Here is a 23,245-nt window from a genome sequence, read left to right as displayed (position 1 = left end):
CCAAAACCATCTGCCACCTCCTCCTCGACAACACCTACACCCCCCCCACCCCATTACCCCCAAACTCTACCCACCCATCAACACCCCCCACCCCTCCCTCTGCCCCCCCCAAAGCTAATTCCATTATACATTCCCGACTGGAAGGAAGCGGAGCTGTCTTCTAATTGCTTTCTTATCCCCCTGAGTCCCCATCACGCACCCCCCACCCCACCCCTCGTCCTGCATGCACTCAACATGGCAGGAGACATGCAGAGGTGGGGGGCGAGCTAGAGAGCAGGAGAGAGAGAAGTGTAGAGAGAGAGAGGGAGAGAGAGAGAGAGAGAGAGAGGGAGGCAGGCAGGCTGCTGCTGTCAGGGAACACTGGTGCCATTTCCAGCATTCGCAGGGTTGACGCGATAGAGCCTCCGCCGCTTGACGCTCGGCTCAGCTCAGCTCATCACAGCCTCACCACCTACCACAGGAGGACTGGGAGGGAAGGACACAAGCAGGGGCACGGCTCACCATTAGCACAGGTAAACATGCTTCTTCTTCTTCTTCTTCTTATTCCATTTGTCTTGTCTTGTTTACCTCCACTACACTGGACCACACAGGTGGAAGTATGAGAGGACTTTCAAAGGGTCTTCTTATACACGTTGACCACCTTACATATACACACACACAGTATCTTATATATCGATGCTTGTCACATGCAGGACTTGCAACTTTTTGGCTTGTCTGACCCTCAGGATGGGTGCTAAAATAGAACCCTATCAGAGCAGAGATGGGTCATAGCACACTGTTTACTCTACCTATTGCATAAGGGTGCACACACACACACATACACACACACACACACATACATACTCACTTGGTATCGCATGGAATTGCTGATCTTTTCCAGTGTGGTCAACCCTTTTATATGTAGTATCTTTGCATGGCATCGGCATCATGGAGTATGTTTGTGTGGCGCCATACAAGGAAGACTGCAGTGTCACCGCTGACTTAAACTGATGCTCGCTCACCCCTGAGGACAGCCAAAGAGGGAGGAGTGTGTGTGTGCGTGTGTGTGTGTGATAGAAATGGACCAAGCAGCAGCGTGCACGCCTATGTGCGTCCATGTAGTGTGTTTGTGTTTAAGCGGTAATGACAGCGGCTGCAGAAAGGTGTCAGTATGCGTGTGCGCCTTTAAAGGTATAGTGACGATGTGAAAAGGCTAAGAATGGGAGCATGATGGAGACGCTGAGGGGAGCAGAATATATGAATGGGAGATGCAGGATATATATGGGCATCTTTTAAGCAATAATAAATTGCTTTGACACTTATCTTTATAATATAAATTACATTTCTGCTGGAGAAGCTGCGATGTTAGATAGTTAAATGTGCTGACTCAACAACTGTGTTGCACACACACACACACACACACACACCAACTTTAGCGTTTCCTCCCTCTAACTCAAAGTGCATGATGCAACACAATGAAAGGAAGCTGATTATTATGGAAGTTGCAAGGCCAAAGAAAGTAGGTTTAAGTGCGTTTGTGTGTGTGTGAAGACTTGTTCTCATGACTCTATGGAGACAAAGTCCGTTTACACGTCATAGGGACCTCCTGCAGTGTGAGGGCCATAAATCAGGGAATCCCCATATTAGCTATTCTGATGGTTTACAGTATCTTGTAAAGCAGGGATGTCCAAAATTCTTCCACTGCGGTCCACATGTTGCTCTCTATTTTTCCAATTTTTACTGTTTTTTAATTAAATTAATTTTACTAATTATTAATTTTATGTCTCTAATATGATGCAGGCCATTTAAAAACAAGCAGAGGGACGCACACTTGTGACACCACTGCTGTAAGGTTATGATCATTGGCTCATTAGCAAGTGTTTTTGTAAGTGTGTGTGTGAGTGTTGGTATTCACTACTCAATGGAGACAAGGGTTTTTGCTCAGTCATGCCATAGGAAGGTCTTTTGTCCATAAATTAGGGAATCCCCATATTACGAATGTTGTCCCAATTCTGGTAAAGTTTGCAGTATTGACCCATTAGTATTTTTGTCAGTGTGTACATATACATATTGGTATTCAGATTAGTATGTGATGGGAAACTTTTTGTGGTGTGGGAGCCATAAATCAGGAGCTCCCCATAATATGAACGTGAAAGATATTCCTTATAGTATCTGCGAAGTGAGGCGGGTTTTTCCATTTATTCACCAGAAATATATTAACATGTACCAATATGAGTTTCAATTGGGGGGACACCATTTTAAAGTTTTCTCACAATGCATTTCATTTGAGAAAACTATTTAATTGGCAGACAAGCTCTACAGATAATGATGTATGTTGCTGCAATCTGTCCACCAGAGGAGGCCAGAGGATTCCAGAGCCCAGAGGGAGGCTGACGTCATTGCAGCGCCCTGATGTGTGTGGCTCAGATGCAATGCGTAATGGGAAAAACTTGAAAACTTGTTTTTTCATTTAAACTCACACTGGAACATATTTTTATATTTCTGACTTGTACCTTTGGGGTGTTAAGTTGCTGTGTGATGAAATTAGTGTAAATCTACATCCTTTTTTTGCAAAGCATGCCAGGAATTATTTTACTAGTGTTAGTAAAATGTTCTTTATAAGATTACACCGTGAGTCAGACTATTATGTTGCTATACTTATACTAGAACATATTTGTATATTTTTAAGTTATACCTTGGTGTGTTAAGTTGCTGTGTGATGAAATTAGTGCCAAATTCACATCCTTCTTTTGCAAAGCATGTTGGGAATTGTTTTACTCGTGTTAGTAAACTGTTCTTTGTAAGATGACACCGTGAGTCAGACTATTATGTTGCGAAACTCATACTGGAACATATTTGTATATTTCTAAGTTATACCTTTGGAGTGTTAAGTTGCTGTGTGATGAACTGAGTGTCAAATCGGCATCCTTCTTTTGCAAAGCATGCCGGGAATTGTTTTACTAGTGTTAGTAAAATGTTCTTTGTAAGATGACACCGTGAGTCAGACTATTATGTTGCTATACTCATACTGGAACATATTTATATACTTCTAAGTTATACCTTTGGAGTGTTAAGTTGCTGTGTGATGAAATGAGTGTCAAATCCACATCCTTCTTTGGCTAAGCATGCCGGGAATTGTTTTACGAGTGTTAGTAAAATGTTCTTTGTAAGATGACACCGTGAGTCAGACTATTATGTTGCTATACTCATACTGGAACATATTTATATACTTTTAAGTTATACCTTTGGAGTGTTAAGTTGCTGTGTGATGAAATGAGTGTCAAATCCACATCCTTCTTTGGCTAAGCATGCCCGGAATTGTTTTACTAGTGTTGGTAAAATGTTCTTTGTAAGATGACACCGTGAGTCAGACTATTATGTTGCTATACTTTTATAAATAATGGCTTCCTGCAATCTCCAATGCATTGACAAGCTCATTTTGAGTGCACTGATAGATCGTCATTGGAACCTCCAGAAAAGTAGTTGTCCTAAAGTAAAGGAAATGTCTGAAGATTATAATTTAGCCACATACTGTATTAGCCACACTGCTGCAGGGTTAAAGTTTTTTTTTTTAAAGCACTTATACACCGGAATTTATGGTACATTCCTGCCATCAGCCACCCCAAAACGCTGGAAAACTACTGTAGGCTACTGCTCATAATTTCTTCACCTTCATTGGATTAGTTTTACCGCGTTTAAGGAAACTAAAAGTGAAGAATATTGAGTTGCCCCAGCCCTCTTAGATTATTTCAAATGAAACCACCCGGAGGGAGGGATTTGCCCATGGGATTTACTTCATGTGGTGTGGGGGGACCATACACAATCCATCTATCAGGGAATTTCCATAATATAAATGCAGGCGCTATTCCTATTGTATTTGTGTGCTTTTGGCCATTTTTTCATCAGTGGTATGCAATTGTCTGTGTGGTCACGGGGACCTCTTACGTCATAAGAACCAAAAACTAGGCCCCTATAAGGGAATACTCATTAGGCAGGTTTTTCCCTCAATGTCCGTGTAATGATCGGTAAAGGGCACCTGAAATTGGTATTTGCTGGCTGTGCCTCCCTTAGGTTAACTTCCCTCACCTTTCTGACAAGAAAAGGAGATGAGCTAAATAATTACCAAGATGCCAAATCACCTCCCCGTCATCCATCTTTTGTCTCCACGCTTTGCGATTAGCCCCAAATCTCTCAATTAAGAGCCTACCGCCATCCCCATTTGTGCATGACTGCATCAGCGTGCGTTTAAAAGGACCACGCGATGAGCCCCCAAGTGCCCACCTAATTGCCCCTGAGGATTGTGGTTATTTACGGTTTGGGGTTATTAGGCGAGCAGGCAGAGAAGGACGCCGGGAGAATGTTGGTCTCTCATTAAAAGGAAGAATCGTGGACACAAGCTGAATGAGTGGAACCGCGGTATTACACGTAGTCCCGACATAGTCTCTAATGAATGTGGACAGTGCATGCCATTCAAACTGAATGACGGGATCATTTTATTTTGTATATGGTGCAAAAATGTGTCTGTTCATGTGGAAGATTTGTGAGGTCAAAGGTCACATGACCTAAGAGTGACCCAATATCACATTCTCTCTTCACGTTCATTGCAAAAGATGTTAAAATACTTATGGATTAAATTTTTGAGACTTTAACATACCTGAAACCTCACCAAATGTGCGTGTTTTGAGGTAAAAATGGCCATGACTTTGGGGTACCCTTTTCAGCTCCTTAAACTTATCAAGTTTGGAACACATCTGAGCATTTAGAGGGGAGCGACGAGTCTTCCAAAAAATAGCATGGTTCAACATCATGTGTCATGTATGTATTTGTTTGTGTTAAGATAACTATCTATTGCTCAATTACTGGACATGGATGGGTGAAAATATCGCAAAACATGCATCAGGACTGTAAAAATTAAAATTAAAATTAAAATTAAAATTAAAATTAAAATTAAAATTAAAATTAAAATTAAAATTAAAATTAAAATTAAAATTAAAATTAAAATTAAAATTAAAATTAAAATTAAAATTAAAATTAAAATTAAAATTAAAATAGCACAGCCAGTGCTATTATTTTTCTGACAAATTCACCACATGGTGGCACTGTTATTAAACCCCTTAAACTTGGATTTGGACTGACAGGTGCATGTGTATAAAATTTCAGCAGGACTGGTTGAAAAATGGCTGCACGGCAAACGAGGCGCCACAGCTAGGAGCCCCGAGTTCAATCCCACCCTCAGCCATCTCTGTGTGCAGTTTGCATGTTCTTCCCGTGCATGCATGGGTTTCCTCCCACATTCCAAAAACATGCTAGGTTAATTGGTGACTCCAAAGTGTCCATAGGTATGAATGTGAGTGTGAATGGTTGTTTGTCTATATGTGCCCTGTGATTGGCTGACGACCAGTACAGGGTGTACCCCGCCTCTCGCCTGAAGACAGCTGGGATCGGCTCCGGCACCCCTCGCAATGGATAAGCGGTAGAAAATGAATGAATGGTTCCATGAAGCAAAACGTGGGCTGGACTTACTCATCAAGCGCGTTTTCATAAATCATTGATCATATTGATGTCGATATACCCACAAACGTCATTATCTCATGGGGTGTGCTAATTTTGTCACCGTATCCTGGAAGGGGTTGAGATCAGGGCTCTCAAACTCATCCGAGCTGCTCTTTGAAGACGTCACTTGGTCTTTAAACTGTTGGAAGCATAGATTTATACAGGAAATCTTGAGAACCCATTCATTGATTAAGAGGTGTGTCCCAATAATTTTGTCTGTATGGTGAAATATTAGCCCGCTGACTGACTTTCCAGTGACTTGTCATTCCCTTGATGCAGGACTTCTAGGTGTGCGTCTTTAATTGGACTAGCAAGGCCGCGCCGCTTGTTATGTGTTCGTCTATGGGGCGGCTGTATCAGCCCTTCATCAGAGTGAGGCGCATCAGAGACGCCTGGCGGGGGAGGAAATGAGGAGGGGAGGAGATGGATGTGTAGGATGGAGGGAAGCGTTGACAGAAAGTGAGGAAGGGAGGAGGAGAGGCTCATCTGTATGCTGCTTCCAGCGTGCTGCTTGTTTGATTGGAAGTGGGTGCTTAGTGCTGGATGGGAGGATGCTGCAAAGTGGCCAAGGCAAAATTAAGGTCTCTGCTGGGATGGCGTTGCCTTTCCAGGTAGGCCTCATTTGACGGAGGAGGCGGGTGGGGGGCAGGGGGGTTGATCAAGTGAATCAAGTCCACATCCTTCTTTTGCAAAGCATGCCGGGAATTGTACAAGCTTGTGTAATGGCGTCGCTAATAGACAGACAACAGGCATCCTGGGGTGTTTACGGCCATCTCTCTGCTTAATGAAGAGTTTTTGATCAAATGTGCCTCATTAGGGATTAATGAACAAGACAATGCTGAGAAATCTACCTTAATGAGGAAAAACAGTGAACAGACTTCATGTCTAGCAAAGAGAGAGTGTTTTGAACTATGGCGTCTTTGTCAGACCATAACGACTTACGATTAATTTTTAAAACATAACCGGAGGCCCTGCCAAACATAGTGCAGTAAATGATGCAGTACTTTTAACGCAGGACAGTCGGGGAAGTTGGTTGCAGATGGAAGAAATTGTTGTTGATGCGAATGTTAAGTTAGCTGATTGACGATTACTTTGGAACGCTGGAATTTAAACCGTTCTATGTGTGTCTGTAGCTTTAATGCTAATAAGCTGTGTGTGTACTTTATCTACTTTAACACTGCAGTTGTCGCACATAATACATGCCATATATCACATACAACAGCTGGGGGACATGAGGAAACAAATGTTAGCAAAACTAGCATAGCAAACATTCATTCATTCATTTTCTACCGCTTTTCCTCACAAGGGTCACGGGGGTGCTGGAGCCTATCCCAGCTGTCTTCGGGCGAGAGGCGGGGTACACCCTGGACTGGTCGCCAGCCAATCACAGGGCACATATAGACAAACAACCATTCACACTCACATTCATACCTATGGACAATTTGGAGTCGCCAATTAACCTAGCATGTTTTTGGAATGTGGGAGGAAACCGGAGTACCCGGAGAAAACCCATCCATGGGGAGAACATGCAAACTCCACACAGAGATGGCCGAGGGTGGAATCGAACCCTGGTCTCCTAGCTGTGAGGTCTGCGCGCTAACCACTTCACCGCCGTGCCGCCCCATAGCAAACATTTCAGTCACATTTTAACAGCAACATCATGCTAAGTTAGCCTGACAACAAACAAAATGATACAGCTCCCATGACTGTAGCTGATCGACAGACAGTGGCAGGCTTTATTTTAAGATGTGTAGCGAAGCCTTCTTTTTTTTGTGATGGGCACTCATGGAGCTGGAGAAACCGTTTCATCGTCTCTTCTCTCAAAATTGGAGCAAACAAGTCAGGTAGAGGGCTAGCCGTTGGACGAGTGGTTAGCGCGCAAGAGACCCGAGTTCAATTCCACCCTGAGCCATCTCTGTGTGGAGTTTGCATGTTCTCCCCAGGGTTTTTTTCAGTGGACTCTGGTTTCCTCCCACATTCCAAAAACATGCTAAGCTAATTAGCGACTCCAAATTGTCCATAGGTATGAATGTGAGTGTGAATGGTTTGTCTATATGTGCCCTGTGATTGGCTGGCGACCAGTCCAGGGTGTACCCCGCCTCTCGCCCGAAGACAGCTGGGATAGGCTCCAGCACCAAAGATAAAAGCAGATTCCTTTACCCGTATTTTTTTAAGTCCCCCTCTACCCCCGCTCTGGCACATATTTCTATTACATTTCTGTTACATTTTAAAAATACATTTTGCATTCATTTTCTAAAATACGGGCTGCACGGCTAAGAGACCCAGGTTCAATTCCAGCCTCGGCCATCTCTGTGTGGAGTTTGCATGTTCTCCCCGTGCATGCGTGGGTGTTCTCCGGGTACTCCGGTTTCCTCCCACATTCCAAAAACATGCTAGGTTAATTGGTGACTCCAAATTGTCCATAGGTATGAATGTGAGTGTGAATGGTTGTTTGTCTATATGTGCCCTGTGATTGGCTGGCGACCAGTCCAGGGTGTACCCCGCCTCTCACCCGGAGACAGCTGGGATAGGCTCCAGCACCCCTTGCGACCCTCGTGAGTATAAGCAGTAGAAAATGAATGAATGAATTTTCAAAAACACAAAAACTATTTTAAGACGTGTAGCAAAGCCTGCGTTGCTTATTTTCTTCTTTTTAAATGAGCATCTTCACTCCACTTTTCTGTTCTCAGTCATTCTATGCAGCAACATCAGCACTTTAAAAAAAAAGTGTTCTGCCATCCTACCCTCCATCGCCTGTGTCTTCAGACAGCTGCTGAAGTTATGTAACACTGAGGGAACATTAGCAGATCAGAAAAAAATGTCAAGCAGGAGAACCACAAAGGAAAGAATGTAGGGTACATGTGCTGTAACATCCCATACAAGAAAAACAGGTGAAGTGCATTGACGACCTATGACGGCATACTTTTCTGTGTGCCCTTGACTCTTACATTTTAGCTTCTGGAAAAGGTCCAAATAGTTACCTTGGCGTCCAAAAATTAGTCCACTGGTGTTAATTGCTTGCATGATGAGCGTGAATCATTCAGGCGGGTCAGGTTGAAGATTGAACTTTGGTTGGTAATGAAGGTAATTTTGTAGGCCGTCGCAAACGCTGTGTTTCCTCTTGACTCCCTGCCGCGCACATTAGCAGCATCCCATATTCAGCGCTGCTGTTGCTAGGTTGCGTGCACATATATGTGTGTGTGTGTGTGTGTGTATGCCCGCGTATAAACGTGTTTTGCTTGACTGCCTCCGTGCAAAGGACGCAAAGTAAGCCTTCCGCCTGTGAATTAGCTTCCATAGCAACGGCGGCAGGCAGTGAAGTGAATGGATGCCGCTCTCCCTTGTGTGATCTCAAAGTGGGCGCAGGCCAGATGCCAACGTGTGGTACCCGTGGGCACGCTGGCTAACTGACGGGCCCAAACAATAGGACGGTGTGCTGGTGCAGAGGGTGGGTTGGTAACATTTGAGCTCTGGTATGTGGATGCCAGACAAGGTCAAAAGGCACAGTTTTGCATCTTAATAGACCTATTTTATTTGAAAAGTGGACTACATACCAGAAATCATACAATTTGCTTGTCATATAGTGGGTTGCCGTGGAGTACTTTCAGTGTTAGTGTTCGTATTTTCTACCACTTATCCTCACGAGGGTCGCGGGGGTGCTGGAGCCTATCCCAGTTGTCCTCAGGCAAGAGGCGGTGTACACCTTGGACTGGTCGCCAGCCAATCACAGGGCACATATAGACAAACAACCATTCACACTCACTTTCATACCTATGGATAACTTGGAGTCACCAATTAACCTAGCATGTTTTTGGAATGTGGGAGGAAACCAGAGAAAACCCACACATGAACAGGGAGAACATGCAAATTCCAAACAGAGATGGCCGAGGGTGGAACTAAAATCAGGTCTCCCAGCTGTGAGGCCTGCTGGTTCGCCGTGCAGGCCACCTGCCAACATGTACACATTTATTGTACTGAACATATAATTTGACTCCTGAATGTGCTTGTATGCTTAATAGTATCCGTTTGTCAATAATATTTTGTACCAAGGGAGTGTGTAAACATTTCTGTAGCCTCGGGGGCCATGACGAATCATTGACAACCACTGACATAAGCTAACCCCTCTAATGAACCACTGCACTCAAAAGGATGAAAACGTATCAAAACACATAGTTCCTTTGTGCCGATGCTATTAGTTTCCTGACAAATACACCCCATAGTGGTGTTGTTAAATCCCAACGTTTGAACCCAAAAGTGTGAATGACCTGAAATTTCTCCCACAACTCAACCAACACACCATTAGGTAACTGACAAGCACATTTGTGCGGAATTTGAGCAAGGTTGGTTGAAATACACGGCCACCGTCGATCAAAATGTCAACAATTTGTTGCTAAGTCATTGACAATTTGTCTTGTGAGTGTAAAACTTTCAGGATATCTGTATTACATGTGTGCAAAAATGTTTTCTGAAGCATTTTGACCACAACCCATAGGGGGCGCCACAAATGTAATTCAAAATCTTTTTGTTGCTTGTCAGTCTCACACTGCACAGAAAGGACAAGGAAATACGACAGACAGACAAAAAAACGCCCAAAATGCTCCAAAGTATTACATTTAAAATAATTATAGGAAAAGGATTTTTTCACCACAGCACCATCTGCTGGAGGTGGTGGATCACTGCCATTTTCTGCATCGGCATTGCTGTTTTTAATGTCAAAGCAAATCAAATTTGACTATAAACAAACATGGCTCAACGTGAGCCCCCACACCATTTGCCGAGCGCTGCTGAATAACCAAAGCCTTCACAGTGCGAAAAGGAAAAATCCAAACAAACGGTGGCAAAGACGTCACATGCAGAGACGCCATGTTGGCTCGGGATCTGGAGCTCCGAAGGAGCGCGCTCATGCAGACGGTATAGTCAGAGACGCGGCTAATTGCTACTGTTCTCATGCCTGGAAAACAGGAGGGGGTGGCTTGGGGGGCGGGGGGTAGTGGGGGGGATGCTAATGACCTCACTCATTCTGATGACCAAGCTCCCTTGCAAGCCAGGATGAGAACACACGCTCGCGTCACATGGTCACCTGAGGGAACTTCACATTGAATTTGGATATCATCGGTTATCTCTGTTGTTAGCATTGATGGGCAAAACATTAATGAGCACCTCTGACAGTTGCCGGTTTACTCAACTGCAGGGAATACAAGGAGTTCATTTGAGGCATCTATTTGAGAGGAGGCCTTTATTTCTAAACAGAAAAGTGTGTGAAATGGTGTTTTTTTTAACTAAGTAAAAGCTTCACTCAGAGATCATATCACTTACCTGCTCTGACGTCATCCACTTTACTGTACAATGAACGCCCTCTATCTATCACTGATAAATTGCTACTTACTACTTGCTTTTCTGACTCTTCCACATGACCATTTAACGTTGGAAAGGTGTCTATGAGTATGTCGGCTAGTCCAGCTGCATAGTGGACCATGTTCACAAAACAATCCAGTGTGAAATTCCGTTGACAGATTAAAATGCATTTCTTTTGCTAGTCGGGAATCAGCAACTCCAACCACTTCTGCCTGATGGTGGCGCCCTTAGGAATTGGAAACAAATGTATCTTTCTCAAAGAAACACATTTTGCAATCCATAACTAGCAATGTAAACACAGAAGCAGAGAGCTGATCTGGCTTACAGCCACGTCCATATAAGGAAGGCCGCCCCTCTGTGACATCACAAAGGAACAGTTTTATGTGAAATTCCGTTGACAGATTGAAATGCATTTCTTTTGCTAGTCGGGAATCAGGAACTCCGACCACTTCTGCCTAATGGTGGCTCCCTTAGGAATTGTAAACAAATATGTCTTTCCCAAAGAAACACATTTTGCGATCCATAACTTGCAATGTAAACACAGAAGCAGAGAGCTGATCTGGCTTACAGCCACGTCCATATAAGGAAGGCCGCCCCTCTGTGACATCACAAAGGAACAGTTTTATGTGAAATTCAGTTGACAGAATAAAATGCATTTCTTTTGCTAGTAGGGAATCAGGAACTCCAACCACTTCTGCCTGATGGTGGCGCCCATAGGAATTGTAAACAAATATGTCTTTCCCAAAAAAACACATTTTGCAATCCATCACTAGCAATGTAAACACAGAAGCAGAGAGCTGATCTGGCTTACAGACACGCCCATATAAGGAAGGCCGCCCCTTTGTGACATCACAGAAGAACAGTTTTACCACGCCTTCTGAAACAGAGTGTTTTGAACCATCCAAAACTTTTTTCAGGGCTCACTTCCAAATGCCAAAACGTCATTATCTGAAACTTTGGCATAGTTTAACACGAGAATAGAACATTTTAACTACATTTATAGGTCAGAAAAGAGGAAATATTTCCCCTTTTTAAAGTGGTAACAAATTAAGATTATTTAAGAAGAATGTTGAATTGTTTAGGGAAATACTAGTTCATGGTAATAATATGCTTGTTCACCTGTACCACAAAGTTAAAGTGCATTTTTTTCTTAAAATATATACAGTATACGTATATACAGTAACTTCTTAGCATATTACAAAATACCAAAGTGACTCTTTCATTTTTCAATATGTGGCCTTCGATGGAAACCGTTTGGACACCCCTGGTCTAGTTGATATAACTAAAGTATTTACAATATCTAGCTTGGATTTACCTGGATGTGCCTACCACAGTACAGTATGTCTTTAATGAAGTAGTTGGACAAGAAGAGACAAGAGGAAAGGCAGCAAAAGGACATTTTCAATGCAACACGATGCTTCTTGCTGTGTTTGCACATGTGCTTACTGTTTACATTTGCGGCAGTGTTTGTTCCTGTGTGCACACGTGCAGCTCAGATTCGCCGACTCCTTAACACAATCTTGGATTTAGATGCACGCGCACACACTCCGCCATCCTACGCTCGCTAATCCATGACGACTACCTCGTACATATGCATCTACGGCATCACCTGCAGCCATGGGCGACACCGCAATGCATACTAAACAGACGGGCTAAGAATGAGGGAGATGAACGAGACAAGCGAGATGGAGGTGAAGATGGATGGAGGGATACGGGAGGCGAGGTTTTGTAAGGCCCGAGAGATCTGTAATGAGATCTCTATGAGATGTTGCACACCTGGATAATAGCTAGATTATAGAGAAAAGACATGTAGAGAAGGCTTTAGGTTTTAGACAAACTTGTGACAGTGTCGGCCATGTTTCTTTTCTGTACTTTTGACCTGCACACCTCGAGCTACTTTTCTGCAGCATCTAGTGGAATTTACCACGCTTGGCAACAATTCACAGCGACCTAAGCATTTTCTTCCTCCGTATTAAACAGTGGTGTTGACCTAGCGTTAGCATGTTAGCTTGTATAAGAGCGTGAGTCACAAGCTGCTGCTGAGTGGAGCCATAGCACACATTTAAACATCAGAGCAGTCAACAAACCCAGGGCTATCTCTGTGTGGCCATGTTTATTTATGTGCCTTGACACCCACCATCTCCAACACACACACACTTACAGTGTAGACACACAAAGTACACAATACACTTGCACACAAACGTAGTAAGTGCATCGGATATATATTTAAAGGGCAAGGCTGTTGATATTGTGTATTGTTTAACATGACATCTGGATGGTACATAAACATTCACTGCATTTTATATTATAACATATATTATGGTCGGTCGAGTATTAAATTCCACATAGAAAACAAATTTAGTGAATACATTTGTACATTTCAGAGAAAAACGTCTAACTTTATTTGACAGGCATTGTCTGAGACAGCTATGTCTCAAAAAATGGGGCCTTTGGGGGGCGGGGCCAGGAAGGCAGACGTGAGAAGGGCTAGCTAGACATGCTAATCTAAATGCTAAATGCTCAACTGCTATGTTTGGTGCCACGTTATAAATAAAAGCTTACCTCAAGCTATAGGAAAGTTTTCTTCCTTCCTGAGGAGATATGCGCTATGACAGGTTATATTATGACTATATTCTGGAAAATTTACGACTTTATTCTCATGATTTTTCACCAAAATGTATGACTTCTTGTTCTTCTATTTTCAATACATGGCCCATGTTGTTGTTCTTTTTAAGCTAAACTGAGCCTGAGCTGCTGCATCATGATGACATCATACCCTCGTGGCCGTTTAGCGCCATTTTTTATCTTTTACATCATCTTTTTTTAACCCAAAAAAATGGCCTAAAAGCAACATTACTCTTTAGGGATAAAGTACGAAATAAGATATGAGTCGGAAATAAGATGACAAGTAGAATTCTGCTTCTTCCTCCCATCATCTCTTCCTCTAAACATCCTTCTCTTCCCACATGCCTTTTTCCCTCCTCCTCTTTTTAGCACTCACTTCCTCTTCTCTCCCACTCTCCATCATCCACCGCTCTGTCAACATCCACCCCGTACCGCCTCTCCTCCCTGACTAAAATCCTGCCTCCATTTCCCCCCTCATCCCCTTCTTCGTGCTGCATCTGTTTATCTCCCCCTTTTCCACCACCACCCCCCCCCATCCTCCTCCTCCTCTTTTTTTACACTTCATTAGCGGCTCTGTTCTTTTTTTATCGCTCTTCCCCTCTCACCGCCCCTCTGGCTGGCATCGAGGATGACACATGATGGCGAATTCCTGTCTCATTCAAACGCTCACATCCTCATGCATTGAGTCACACACAACACACACAACACACACATACCTTCTCCCACCCCTGTTAATATATTCAGCATGCATGATGTCATCGTCAAGGTTAACAGCTGAGGCGCTAATGATGAAGAGGGTGCTTATGGGTAATGTAGGGAATATACTCGTTTCTCAGGATTTGTATTTGTGAGTCTATAATAACAACAATAACAACAAAAAATTATCCAAAATAACTGTTGTTAGTATGATGTCACATGAAAAGAATATTTTTTAAAAATCATAATAATAAGATCTTGCCCGAAGACATCTGGGATAGGCTCCAGCACCCTCGTGGCCCTCGTGAGGATAAGCGGTAGGAATTGAATCAATTAATAATAAAAAGAAAAAATATACTCAAATATATTTAACAGCTGAATAGCATATCCAACATTTTAAAGTACATTCAAATGTAGATAAAGCTTGCCGTCTGCCATTGTGTGGAGTTAACGAAAACTACATCAGGAGGTTACCTTCAGCCACGGCTGTTAAGGCCAATGTTTATGCTTTTAATCTGAGTCTATAAATATAAATAATAACAATTGAGAGACATCAAGTCTTTTCATGAATAATAATAGTAAATAGAATTACACCAAAAAATAAGAAAAATAAACCAAAACTTGCACAAAAAAAAACTGAAAATAATTTACAAAAAAAATTCTAATCTTATAAAATATTATCAATTAATATAAAATAAAATAATTTAGTTCAAATTCAATAAATAAGTACTACATATAAAATAATAATCACATAAAATATTATCAATTATTAAAAATGAAAATAATTTAGTTCAAATTCAATAAATAAATACTGTATATAAAAATAATAATATAAAATGCATGTATATAAAATTCTATACAGTGGTTATTGTCATTAAGGCATTCCAAATATCACACCCTGTATGTGTGCCTGTGTGACCTTTTTATCCCTTAGTTCCTGTTGTTTGCATCTTATTGTGGTAGCTCTTCCTGTTTCGCCTGGTCTGTGTCTGTCTGCTTCGCTTTTTTCCTTCATCACTCACACCTGTTGCTGATATTTAGTTCAGGTGCCTTCTTCTTGGCCATTACATTATTTGACTGAGTGGTAGCCTGTCAATACTGGCTCACATTATTATTAAAATACACATTTGACCTGTAATTGGTTCCTGATGTCTGCATCCTAGGGTCATTGCCACAAGTGAAAAGCTAATTAATCTGTTCCAGACAACCAAAATACGTCAAATAAAAGAATGATACATGCAGAAAACAATGCGAAATACACGTCATTGATGAATTAAATTGAAAAAGAAACCCTTTACTTGACTTTTACCTTGATTGAATGACTGCAGATGTTGCTCACCTTCCTTATCAAACTTTCTGCTGCAACTCTTCTTTGTGGTGGGTTATTTTGCAGCCATACTAAAAAAGAAAAAGCAAAGAACTACTGAGCCCACTAATTATGACGTATGGAGACCAAGGTATATTATAGTAGGAGTGTATCAATTAAGTGTTAGCTTCCACTTTGTCCCCACTTTTATGTTCATTAATATGAGGAGACGCCGTTGTTGCATGGATAATTCATTGACATGCAAAGCCCGTTTCCGTGTGTGTGTGTGTGTGGCATAAAGAAAAAAAGAAAAGCATGACAAGAAAATAACCCCGGCAATGACTAGACGCCTCCCTTGCACCCTCTTTCCCCTCTATTTTTATCATCTTCACTTTCTGTCTGTCTGTCCTTTGGTGTCTGCAGCCAGCTGTGTCTTCGGGCCATTAGTGACCCCCCCTCCCCTCCTTTCCTTCTTCCATCCATTTTCCCCATCACCGATTTCTCCGTCAGACCCCCCCCCTCCCTTTTGTGACCACTGGGGCTTCATTGTCACAGCAAAACAGTCTCGGGTTCGCCGTTCTGTCACGCCACTGCGCCAAACTCTGACAAGCTGTGTACGCATTAGGGCCTGACGCACACACTCGACGAGAACACAGCCTTTTGTAGCAATGCACCTTATATATATATATATATAAATATGTATATACATATGTATATTTTGCCACATGCAGAAAAGCCCAATGTCAGCATCCTGGCCTCTCCTCCTCTGTCTTTACACGGACATCCTCCTCCTGCACTGTAAGCCTTTTGCAGCTTCCTCTCATTATGTAAAACCAATCTACGGCGTAAAAGACGCACACATTCCGTAGTCACAATAAAAGCTTCCACCTTCCCGGTGCCTTGGCTATGTTGACGCTGAGACGAGACCTCATTTTTTTCTGAAGAGGAAAAGACAGCGTCATGAAAGTGGGCCACGGCGAGTTGTATCGTTGTATCGTGTCGTATGTGCTGCCTGTGCACATGTGTTGCAAAAATAGAACATAGGAATTCCCAATGCTGCTGTTTTTTTTGTTTTTTTTAACGTAATAAAATAAAACCATGTCATCTTGTGACCCCTCTCCAAAGGTCGCAACAACTGATTAGAGGGGGCAACATCTCCAGTAGCATAACCACTCTAATTATAGAGAATACAAAAAAGGGGGTTTGAGGCTGGTTAAATTCATTTTGTTTAAATTTAATAATGATTTGGTGGGCATGAGAAAGTGGATATGAAAACATTCCTGTTTGCCATAGTCATTGATTAACAAGTAAAATGAAACGTTTTTAATGAAAGGATATGCCGGTAGATAAAACGTTTTATAACATTATATCATCGAAAAGCTAGGGATGTCCGATAATTATCAATACGATATTACTATAAAAATATGATATCGGCCAATATCGATTTTTTTTCCGAAACCTATCTTTGAAAATCTGCATACAACACATGTGTTCATGTCACAACAGGAGATGTCATGTTACACATATCGGTATCCGTATCGGCTGATATGGGTTTTCAGCAAAAAATCCAATATCGGACATCCCTAATAAACACATGCGTCCATGACTCACACAAGCATCAAGGATGATGGGAAAATTTTCATGTTTAAACCGTATGAGACGGTTGCCTACAGCCACAGCAGTTGCCAGTGTTTGTTGGCTTACAGACCCCGGTGACTATTTGCTTTCGTAGGCAACACAAGACTTGGCAGTTAACTGACTAGATGAGCTAATTGGAGCCTTTATAGTGCATTCAGACTCGAACCGAGATAAGCAAATTTCCGCTGAGTACGGTTGTATTAATAAATAGTTTCATAGTTCGAGCATGGACAACCTGTTTAGGACTTTCATAAGCGATGCCCGCTGCTCATAGCATATAGCAAGTTGCCGAGCTAACTTGTAAAAATGTACCACTTCCACACAGAATGGGAGGACATGCTATGACTGACTGCACTGTTAAGGTAATGTAATGTAAGATAAAGCCTCGTCAATGTAACATTAATGATACCTAGTGAATCCTACATGTGACTTCTTTCAATATTTTTGACTCATAATAAGCCATAGTCAACCTTATGTATTTTCTCTTTAACTGACCAAATACAATTATGCATGAATATTTTCAGTGATTATGGCATACTTAAAGGGGACCTGTTATGTTCATTTTCGGCCCTTTGTATTGAGTTGTGGACTCCTATAGAGCAGCTACACACCAGAACCCGCACAGAAAGCTTTCTAGAGCTTCCAGAATGTGCACCTCATTGTGCATTGTTTCCATGGATGTCCTGCTTTTGACACGAATGCTCTGTTTAATTAATTCCAGCACGGACACACCTACTCTGCTGTGATTGGTCACAATCCAAAGCGCTCCTGAGGACTTCCGGATACGTAGGTCCAAATGCGCAAACCTCATTATCTGAAACCTTGGCATGGTTTAACACAAGAAAACATTTATTGGTCAGAAAAATGGAAAAAGCAAAATAGGTCCCGTTCAATCATTTGTAACATTCTGTCTAATGGCTAGTCGGAGGTCAATTTACATACAGAAACTGGACACAACATTAGGTACACCTGTGCAATGTAATGAGATGGGTAGTAATATTTTTCATTATTTTTCTTAGTGACAAATGCAGTACAAATTATGTTTATCATTAGCATTTTGACGTTATCAATTATTATGATCACTAAAAGATTCCTTGGTGAGAATATACAGCTTCATTACAATAGGTTGTCCAATAGGGTGAAAGGGAGGTTGGAAGTGGGTGTGGTTACCTTGTGACTGACAGACCAGTGGTGTCCATACGCAGTTGCAAAACATGATGGGCCATTACATCACCTGCATTCCTCTTGGCCGCCCCCCTCCCCCTTCACACCCCCTGCTCCCCTCTTCCTTCCATCTATTAACCAACCCCCCACCCCCTTGGTTGCCTGTCCGAGCACTCTATTGATTAAGCCATTCAATGTCAGCTTGTAATTCAACTGGGATGTCGCCTTCTTGAATATGTAAATGAGTAGGGGGCGGGGTTTCCACTGTTGCCATGGTAACCATCTACTCAAACATACACACATAGGATGTAGACCTCCTTCAGTGTGTTGTCGTTGTTTCTCTCTCGTCGTCCCACCTGCATGTTTTTCATTGCAACAACGTTTTTTTTTTTAGCTTCTTTCCCGCCATTACTGAAACTTTGGCGGTGACGCAAGGCTGGAAATGACCTCACCGTGCCCTTGGGTCCATAAATGCATGTGTGTGAAAATACAGTACGTGTCCACTGCCTTTAAAGTCTCCCTCATCACACACCCTGTCTCTATTCAACCCCCCCACCCCACCTCTCTCTCGCTCTCTCTCTCTCTCGCTCTCTCGCTCTCTCTCTTCACCATGTTTGTGCAGCCGTCTAATCACACTGACAGGAGAACAGCGCTCTGCCACCATGCGTGCACGCAAACGCACACAGGAACACAAGCACATGCAGAATTAATACGCTTGGCGTGTTTTCCTCTTTCGCACACATCCTGCCTCTTTGGTCCTGTGGGTCATCAACACCACATCATCCTCACGCCCCCCACCCCACCCCATCCACTCTCATGCCCCCACTGTGTGTCCCCGGATGTTACTTAGGGGACATTTTTAGGTCATGAGGATGTCACACCATACTGTGTGAGAGGAGGTGCAGGCATGTGTTTTCCATGCTGTGTGACCTTCAGAAGGATTAGGAAAATTATGAAAAAAGACGGCAAGGACAATTTATAGCAGTCATTTATAAATTGCTCAACATGATAAGACTGTCAAAGAAATGATGAAATATGAATGCAGCTCACTCATGCAAGGTCAAGCTATGTCGTGGGGGGGAGGGGGGTTAAAGAGTTAGTCATCCAGGGGGCGCCATCTCTCATTATAAACAATGACACTTGTTTGCTTCACACTTGCAATTTAGGTATGATTTCCCCCACCACTCCCCGTCCTGTCACTTTTTGTTTTGCAAGGCCTGGTGGGGTATGTGCGAGTCCAAAGCCACGCACACGTGTTAGCGCGATAGCTAAATGAGCTCGTCAGTATGCGGCGCGGGCCTCTCTCTGGTGGCAGGCAGATGACAGTGCAGTGATTGGGCTGATTTCAGCGACGACGTGAGGGGAAATCAGAAGGTGGCCTCGGGGCTCAGGTGCTTATCGCCTTCCCCACACACACACACACACACACACGCACTCTAGCAAACGTGCACTGACTGGGATGTGTGAACATGCAGACATCCGTAACGTAGACAACTAAGTTTGGCATCCACTCTCTTATGCTTTATTGCAAAGTGAACTAGAATTCTAATTGGACTTCCTGCATTTTTCTTGTAGGTACATTGCATGCATTACTCACTGACAAACATAGGAAAATGTTGAAAATGTCTGCAGGGCTTTTCCTTGGTTCAAGCCCCGCCCATCCATAGTGATGTATTGAAATTGCATCGCCGTTTAAAGGGCAACCATATTTGGTCACTGGAGTAAGTCTTACCATGAAGCAGCAGAACCATTACAGTTGGCAGCCAATCAGCCAATTATGAGATTTTGAGAATAACATTGTAACTTTACTAGAAAAAAGCCAAAAAATTCTGAGAAAAAAATCATAATTTTACAAGAATAAAATCTGAAATTTATGAGGAAAAGAAGGTTGTAATGGTACGAGAATAAATTTGCAAATTTACAAGAAAAAAGTTGTACATTTCAGATAAAATGTTACAAGGATGGAGTCATAGATTTAGGAGAAAAAAGTCATGAATTTAGGAGAAACAAGGTCTTAGTGTTTCAATAATAATGTACATTTAGAAGAAAAAAGTTTTACATTTCAGATAAAATAGTCCTAATGTTACAAGAATAGAGTCATAGATTTAGGAGAAAAAAAGTCATAAATTTAGGAGAAACAAAGTCATAATATTTCAGGAATAATGTTTTAAATTTACAAGAAAAAAGTTGTAAATTTACGACAAATAAAGTCATGAAATGTTAAGAATAAAGTCGTAAATTTACAAGAAAAAATAAATAAATTTACAAGAATAAAAAAAAGTTGCAAATTTCACAGGAAAAAGTCAGAATATTATGAATATATTGAAATACTAAAAATCTAAACACCTTTATTCTTATAATATTGCAACATTTTTATCATTCATTCATTTTCTACCGCTTTTCCTCACGAGGGTCGCGGGGGTGCTGGAGCCTATCCCAGCTGTCTTCGGGCGAGAGGCGGGGTACACCCTGGACTGGTCGCCAGCCAATCACAGGGCACATATAGACAAACAACCATTCACACTCACATTCATATCTATGGACAATTTGGAGTACATTTTTATCATAAAAAATAAAATAAAAATAGTTTCATAAAATAAATACAAATAAATAAATAAAAATAAAAATTTTGTATAAAATCTAAAAATAATTATTACTTTTTTACTTACTTTACCCATGTCTGTGTCTGCCTTTGTGTATGTGTCTGTATGTGTGTGCACACTCTAATTCATTCATTCATTTTCTACCGCTGATCCTCGCGAGGGTCGCGGGCATGCTGGAGCCTACTGTCTTCGGGCGATTGGTCGCCAGCCAGTCACAGGGCACATATAGACAAACAACCATTCATACTCACATTCATACCTATGGACAATTTGGAGTCGCCAATTAACCTAGCATGTTTTTGGAATGTGGGAGGAAACCGGAGTACCCGGAGAAAACCCACGCATGCACGGGGAGAACATGCAAACTCCATACAGAGATGCCCGAGGGTGGAATTGGACTCGAATCTCCTGTGAGGCATGCGCGTTAACCACTCGTCCGCCTTGCAGCCCCTCTTTAAGACAATCACTGACAATTCATTAGAGCATTCATTACACAAACAGCGGGACTTGCAGAAATGTGTTTTGGCAACGAGCCTGTCTGTTTTCTGTGATGATCATGTCTGCATATTGTCTGTGGCCATGTGATGCCTCCGCCAGGGAAACATCAACAGGATGGGTCCTGTTGACCAGTACGTTGATGCAGAGAACAGTTATATCTAATATTGTGGCCTGTCTGGGATATACCAAATGACACTGAAGAAGGGGTGCCCCACGGATAGATCCCGTCTCTGACCTTGACTCATGTCCTTCTATCCCACCTCTCCTACTGCGTTCCTATTCAGCAATGCTCAGTCAGATCCTCCTCCACCACTATATTTCTTCTTCCCTCCGATTCCTGTGAGCGGCGGTTGGAGGGGGGTGTGGCTGTGAGCAGGATGGATAGACACATGCATTGATAAGCTCTGCCGACTCCACGGTATTCTCGCTGCATATCCAATCCCTCTCATCTCTCCTTTCCATCTCAGGACTAATGCACCCGTGTACTTGAAATGTCACTTCAGCATGGAAACCTATTAGATGGTTAGCCCGAGCAGCTGACATCCCCAACACCCCTCCTCCCTCCCTCCCTTCTTTCTCCGAGTGATTGGCTGAGGCTTCCGCAGTCATTCAGAACAGGTGCAAAAGAAGAAGAAGAAAAAAAAAGCCAGACACTGACGAAGCAAAGGGCTCTCTCACCATTGAGAGGGTGGCGGTGGCTGAAGAGCATTCATCAAAGTCAACTGTACTTGAGCACAGGCTGCACATAGCAAACAGTGGCCTCCGCTAGGCACACTTCTTCCTTTAGACTACGCTTTTGTTTACCTCCATACAAAGTTCCAGGACTCGATTCAAAACCCAGCCATGAGTTGATGAAGCAACAAATGAATTAATGAATAAAACAACACATAAAATACAAATGGGCATGGTCTTACAGCCATGCAGCAACTGCAAACAGTGTATGTTATAATACAGGGGTCTCAAACTCAATTTACCTGGGGGCCACTGGAGCTAGGGTCTGGGCGAGGCTGGGCCGCATCAGGTTTTCCAAAAAAAAAACGCATTTATTAAAAACAGAAAAATATACAATCTTTTTCAGTGCTTTGGTTCCGATTTTCTACAATAAAAGCTCTGATAAAACATTCCACTGTTCTCAAATATCTTAATTTTTATTTTTCTACACAAAATAAGATGAAAATAAATAAACAAATCAAGAATAAAGAAAATCAATCAATCAGTAATAAATAAATATAATAATAATAAAACGGCAAATAATAAAAACTTAAGAAACCACATATAGTTGGTGGGTAGACAAATTATTTTTTTCAGATTAAAATTAAGCATTATTAGAGCCCTGTAGACATGACAAAACACGACTATAGTCACATTTATACTCTTTTTATTTACAACATATTGCGCAACTGCAGGGTCCTGAGACACATGCTAACTCGCAAACTAGAGAGCTAGCGACCTAAACGGTAGCCTCCAAGTTATTTCCTTTAAACTTAAATAGCCAAAAACTTACCACTTCCACACGGATAGGGAGGATAACTATTAACAGTTATTTAACCTTTAACATGAACATTAATCAAACGTAATAATTTTTTTTGGGTACATGATACCATACAGCATCCATATCAAACTTGTGCGGGCCGCACTAACATTAAACTTTCATATCACGGCGGGGGCCTCAAACTAGTGTCCTGCGGGGCATATTTGGCCCACGGGCCACGTGTTTGAGACATATACAATACATTACAATACATTGGATTCTCTTGTCTACTTTCTGGTCTACTTTCACACAAGTCATTCCTAAATATTGTGGTTTTACTTAGAGTCTGCCTATATT

The 23,245-nt window shown here is 42.1% G+C and overlaps 1 protein-coding gene across 1 annotated transcript in view; it reads left to right on the top strand.

Annotated features, from left to right (window-relative positions):
* The first annotated feature begins 382 nt into the window (after nucleotides 1–382).
* Nucleotides 383–23,245, top strand: part of rai1 (retinoic acid induced 1) — a 66,007-nt gene continuing 43,144 nt past the window's right edge. The window contains exon 1 of the mRNA XM_058048985.2: nucleotides 383–512. The gene's annotated coding sequence lies outside the window, so the exon portion shown is untranslated. The remainder of the gene's footprint in view (nucleotides 513–23,245) is intronic.

The sequence above is a fragment of the Doryrhamphus excisus genome, linkage group LG16 (assembly GCF_037039965.1).
Source record: "Doryrhamphus excisus strain RoL-2023G ecotype Guam linkage group LG16, RoL_Dexc_Guam_v1.1, whole genome shotgun sequence".
Classification (NCBI taxonomy): domain Eukaryota; kingdom Metazoa; phylum Chordata; class Actinopteri; order Syngnathiformes; family Syngnathidae; genus Doryrhamphus; species Doryrhamphus excisus.
This window is presented reverse-complemented; position numbering and strand designations above follow the sequence as displayed.